This window comes from Mustela lutreola, chromosome 3 (assembly GCF_030435805.1).
Source record: "Mustela lutreola isolate mMusLut2 chromosome 3, mMusLut2.pri, whole genome shotgun sequence".
NCBI lineage: Eukaryota > Metazoa > Chordata > Mammalia > Carnivora > Mustelidae > Mustela > Mustela lutreola.
In genome coordinates, this window is record NC_081292.1 from 86,280,992 (window position 1) to 86,287,100 (window position 6,109).

At 48.0% G+C, this 6,109-nt stretch overlaps 1 non-coding gene across 1 annotated transcript; it reads right to left on the minus strand.

The window, feature by feature from the left end:
• Positions 1–409: 409 nt before the first annotated feature.
• Positions 410–573, minus strand: LOC131828226 (U1 spliceosomal RNA). The gene has a single exon (XR_009352295.1). It is a non-coding gene; the product is annotated as a U1 spliceosomal RNA (small nuclear RNA).
• Between the last annotated feature and the right edge of the window lie 5,536 nt (positions 574–6,109).

Genomic DNA, 6,109 nt, shown 5'->3' on the forward strand with positions numbered 1-6,109 from the left:
AGAGTGTGTTAGCAAAAACCTATTGTAGTTGGGAAATGCCCTTCACAGCGTCCTTCATGTTATAAGTGCGAGGGAACATCACCTAAAGGTGAGGAACACATTTTTACCGTGGTTCTTCATTTCTTTATTTTTTTGTTTGTTTGTTTTTGTTATTTTTATCAACATGACCAAATTTTATTTGGAATGAGAATTAAAAGGACAATTGACAGTTGAGGAATGTATATATATTCTGATCCAGTTGTACAACTAATGTAGGTCAAATTACCAAGGAAATTTTACATTATTTCACCAAGCAGCAATATAATCAAAAGGGCTAAAAACCATGCATTCATTAAGTAACTGGGAAGACCAAAATGCATCTTACCAGATAAAAATGTGTGAGAATACAAAGAGCATCCTGTCATTTACCAGGGAAAGAGCATGAAGGCAGTCCTCCCCATCACAAGTCAGGCAGTTGGGTTTTCCACATTTGGGGAAATTGCAAGAGTCAGCAGGACTGCAGGGCAATGGTCAAGCCTCATCCTGGGAAAACCACCTTCTTGATAGTGGCATTTTCCCTGCTAAGTAAAATATGACTCTCTCTTCTTCTGCCCCAGTCTAGCCTCATTGGCTGTCCAACCCTACACACATGTTCACTCGCCAACCTGACCCCCAAAATCCTTGGCACCCTGTCCTGTCCTAAGCATCCTCACCTTCCACAGGAGTCTTTCTAATACAATGGAAGCAACAGCACAGCTACACCCTCTGTCCCAGGAATTCTCTGGCCCATAACCGCCCCGCAAGGGCGCCTGTTTGACATCAGACACGTCCCGCCCATGACATCAGGGGCAAACACACACATGCACACACGCATGCATGCACACAGAGCACTCATCACAGGGAAGGCTGTCCCAGCCTGAGAGGAACACGAGGGAAGACTTTCTAGCAGACAGAGAAGCACAGATCCATCTATCTATCTCTCTCTCTCTCCCCCTTTCCTTAGAACCTGTTTTGAGGGGACAGAGTGCATTGGCTGTACTTGTGGAGCTCAGCCTCCTAGTCAGTCCCCCACGCACCCCCCCAGGCTTGGACACCCTGGGGGAGGGGCGGGGAATCCAAAGTCAGCAACTTCTGGGCCAGCCTTTGGTGTTGCCAGCAACACCCCAGGCCCTGAGAACACCACCAGGACCAGCTTCTTCACCAGGTGGGCTCCTAGGGCAGAGCCGCGGTACCCGCTGGTGGCTGCCCGGAAGAGGGTGCCCAAGGATCCTGTTGCTGTGGGCAGGGCTGAAGGGATGGAATCCATCCCTTCAGCTCCCTTAGACTGGGCTCTGAGTTTACAGTAGGGGGTTAGCAGGGTTCCACATGCCCTGCTCTGCCACTGCCTTCCCTCCCTCCAGCGTTTCCCCTCGGGTGAGATTTCTACATCAAAGTTGGCCTGTGACTGAAAAAAAGCCAGGTCTGAGAAGCAAAGCAAAGCAAATACTCCCAAGAGACAAATACTTGGCAATTCTATGGTCATGGAAGGAGCCCCAAGGATCCTAATTTGCCATTGTCTTGATTTCACCTTGAGGGAGTGCTTTTCTTTTATGGGACTGTTGAAATTCAAAAAGCAAGGGGGGTGGGGGGATTTCCAACTTTAATTGTCACATGAGTTCATAGTGAGGTTGAGGCAGTAGGGATCCATGTTAATGCCAGGAACCTGTATGCATGTTCTATCACACAGCACGTGGGACACTGCAGACGTTGAGATGGTGAGATGATCCTGGATTCTCCAGGCAACCTCTGGGAAGACAAGGGGTTCTTAAAGCTGGAAGAGGCAGAGAAGGATATCAAAGGGATGCTGTGTGAGGAGGACTCTCCCTACTGGGGCTGGGGCTGAACATAGAGGAGGGGCCTCTAACAGCTAGAACAGGCAAAGAGACACAATGTCTGCTTCATCTAAAAAAACAGATACTGCCTTATATTTTACCAGCAAAAGTGGTATTTGTCAGGATAAAACGGAAAGGTGATCTGGAAAAAATCAGCATTGGCAAATCCATAGGTGAGTCCAGAGAACAAATGGGAGGGACAGTGTTGAAAGAGGTCAATTGGGAAGATTGTTCTAAAAGTCCATCGGGGTGAACTGTGAGTTGGAAGAGCACTGGTGTCTCCCTGGGGGAACAAAGCTAGAGTTCCTGACTCTGGCCTGGTTAGTAGAGGCCTATGCCTGTGCAATGTCAAGTCCCTGTAAGGTCAGATCAGTCCCTCCCCTGTGGCTGCAGTGCCCTAGGAGGTAAGGAGGGCAGAGTAGCTCCCATGCTAAAACCTCCAAACTGGAGGTTTCCCTCTGCACTTCCCATGAGGCCACTTGAGGTCATACTTATCCTTCCTTTTAGTGTGGTTTCCCTTGACTAATTTCCACCCTCTCCTAGAGCCTTCAGAAGAGAAGGTGCCCTGTGGACATCTGGATTTTAGTCCACTGAGATCCTTGTTGGGAACTTACACCCTCAGAAATGTAAGGTAAAAAATGTGTGTGAGTAGAGCCCTTTCTGGGATCCTTGGGGACCAGCAGGGGAGTGCCTGGATGAGAGCAAGGAATCCCTGCCCCCCTGTTAGCACCAGCTTTGCAGTCCAGGGCTTTGACACAACTGGTGGCTCTCACTCTCTCCCTAGGGATCAGAAGTCAGCCCTGGGTTCAGTGTTACCAAAGAGACACCCTAGAAAGGCTGTGAGAGAGCCCGCACTTCCCATGAGGCCATTTGAGGTCATGCTCATCCTTCCTGGGGAAGACATTGGAGAGAAGAAATGAGCAGGGCAGGCTCAGGGGCTTTCAAGAGCCATGCCCACTGACACAGGAGGGCTCTTACCACAGACCTCAGGGCAGCATCCTCTCAGCCCCCACGCAAGGGGCAGGGGTCTCCTGCACTCTGCCCCCCGTGTTGAGGAAAAACTCTTCCAGAAAAGCTGATGAGATGGCAGCAGTGGAGAAACAGTAGAAGCTCACTTTCCACAGGTTCTGCCTCAGCCCCCAGGTGCACCTCCAAAGGCTCTGGGACTGGGCCTCAGAGCAGGGGCTGCCACTGCACAGCGCTCCCAGGGGTGTAGGCTGACCCCGCTTGATGGAGGAGGAGGCACTCAGTGCTGAAGTCCCTGGGCAAGGCCAGGAAGGAGGTTTCCCCATGCACAAGCCACAGGTGGTTAAGTCACCCCTGCTGGACCCCATCCTCCTGCCAGAGATGGTGGGAAGCAGGGAGACTGCCCACAATGGCTAGACGTTCAACCAGGTGGAAATGAAGCCACTACCCTGGCGAGGTCTCCATCCCCTCCAACCTGGAAAGCAGGGCAGCCCTCCATGGGCGTCCTGGGACCACTCAATCCTCCTGCTTCATCCTTCTCAAGTAGCCTATTGGGCCCATAAAGGCACAGTCTTCTCTCAAAAAGAAAAAAAAAATACACAACGAAAGCTGCCCTTTTTTCTGACTCAGTGGTTTGTAAATACAAACTTGTAAGTGTTTTCTTACTTCAAGGTTGCACCCTGGCTCTGGCTCTGCATTCTGTACAAGTCTGTATTCAGACTGTACAAGTCTGTATTCAGACTGTACAAGTCTGTACAGACTGGATTTACTCTCCTACCTGAAAAAACAAAGCAAATGCAAAGACACATAAGATGCATGAAATGCAGATTTCCACGTTTCTGGGCACAGGGGAAGAAGAGAACCTTCCTAGACAGGAAAGCACACAGGTGAGCAGAGCCCTATATTGGCTCCAAGGAACTGGCTCAAGAGAGTTTCCAAGCAAGGCCAGGGGGCAGGGGAACCTGAGCAGGAGCCCCATGGACATCCTGGAGCTGAGGACACCGAGCTGTGAGACCCCAGGATGCTGTCCCAAGGAAGACAGTGTTACAAAAAGTTACCTAGCCAGAGCTGTGCAGGGGCTCTGAGGTGACATGTAGTACGATCCTACCCAGGGCCTCCATGGATGGCAAGGTCTGCAACTTGGGGGCAATCATTTGAAAGCTTTAGGGAGAACAGCGCCTGGAGCTCTCACAGGAAAAATGACCGTAACCAGGAGGCAGATCAGTCATCTGAACTGAACCCACAGCTGATGCAGATGGGACAACCACCAGAAAATGACATAAGAACTTTTAGTGTGTTTACAATCAATTGAAAATGAGAAATAAATAAACAAAAAAATATAAACAAGACCCCATCTAAGAGATGAAAGTGACAATGTCTGAAAGGAATGTACGGCAAGAGATCGACAGCAATGAGAAAATGTAGAATAGAAATTCTGATAGAATCGTGTTGACTCTGTAGATCCCTTTGAGTAGTATGGCCTTAGGAACTACAGTAAATCGGCCATACATGAGCAAAGTTTCTTGCCCATTAGGTCTGTAATTTCCTACAGCAATGTTTTTTACTATTCAGTGATCAGGTCTTACTTCTCCTTGAAGGAACTGATGCCTACATATTCTACTGTTTTGGGTGCCACTGTCAATGGAATTGCTTTCTTAATCTCCTTCTCTGATCGATCGTTGTTAGTGCATGGAAGCACACCTGATTGTGTGTATACATGTCCCTGCAACCTTACAGAATGAGTTTATGGACACTAATATTCTTGTGTGTGGATGACTTGAGATTTTTCTATGTTTAGGAGCATGTCCTCTGTAAATAGAGATGCAGGTTGACCCTTGAAGAATGTAGGGTTAAGGGTGCTGACTCTCAAAGTCAAAAATATGTGTATAATGTTTGGCTGCCCAAGACTGAACTAGTAATAGTAGCTGTGGACTGGAAGCCTTAGTGAAAACATAGTCAACTGATGCCTCTTTTGCAAGTTATTTGTATTTTACAATGTATACATATAATAAAGTAAACTAGAGAAACAAATGGTATTAGGATAATCATAAGGAAGAGAGCATATAGTTAAAGTAGTATGCTTTGTTTATAAAAAGGGCACCCAGAAGTGTACACGTGCTGTTCTAACCTGTGTTGTACAAGGTTTTATTTCTTCCTTCCCACACGCTATTTACACGCTTGAGATTTGAAAGATACTCTAGCTGAGGATAGAATTCTATCCTTCTGCGTGTGGTCACCTTTGGATTTTGCCCTCAGTGAAGAGGAGCAACAGATGGGAGTTTGCCTCAGCCCCGGAGCCTTGGATCAACACCCACAGGGATAGTAAGACTACAGGAGTCCTTGCTCTTTGGACACATGCTCCAACTTGAAGGACCACAGTGTCCACGGAGACCATTGCAAGTAGGGCTCAGGGCTCTGGAGCTGCCCCCAGCAGGATGCCAGAGCAATCTCACCCTCTCACCTTCCCAACTTCCCTCTCTCTTTCCCCCTACACTCCATGTTGCCACTCCCCCGCCTCCACCATCCTCCTGCTCCTTTATAGCATTCCATAGGCATGCTTCTCCCTGCCACCAGCATCCACAGCTGAGGCCTCAGAGCTCTTCTGGGTGGGGAGCTCAGTGTTGTTCCAACTGTTACCCTCTAGATATTTCTCCCACCCTTGCTTAAATCTAAGTCAGTTGCATGTCACAGACTTGTAAACATTTTTGCCAACAAGAAAATAGTGGAGGGTGTGTGTGCATCTGTGTGTGTGTGTGTGTGTTGCCTTGGAAATTGTAAGGCCCTGCATCAGGAATCTGGAGTGTCTCCCCTCAGGAAAGGATTGGGGAATTATCTTGGTCCTTGCAGGTCAAGAGCCATTCTGAGCCCTGAAAGAATTCTAAATGTTGGCGGACACTTCCAAGATCAACCCAGAGATCCTATACTTTTAGTGCTTGTTGGGTTTCCCATGTGTGCTCAGAAGTCCACTGGCTGACAAAAGTTGGCACACTAAGTAGAGAAGTAGACCAAGATACACAATATTCCCTGGATGACCACATTACTCTCTGCCCTCACTGCAGTCCTCCGAAAATGGGAATGGGCAGTCTAAATACCTTGCATTCAGTAGAGAATAGGAGGAATAGTGGAACAGCGGAGTAAGAGTTCAAGTTATTATATCCTTAGACTCTATTTGAGGGCATATGAAAACTCTACTGAGAAGTTTTGTGGGTTATTCAGGTGGATAGGAGGGGTTAATGGAGCCTGCAATTACACAACTCAGTATAATTTAATAATGTAATATCTTTCCCACTTCA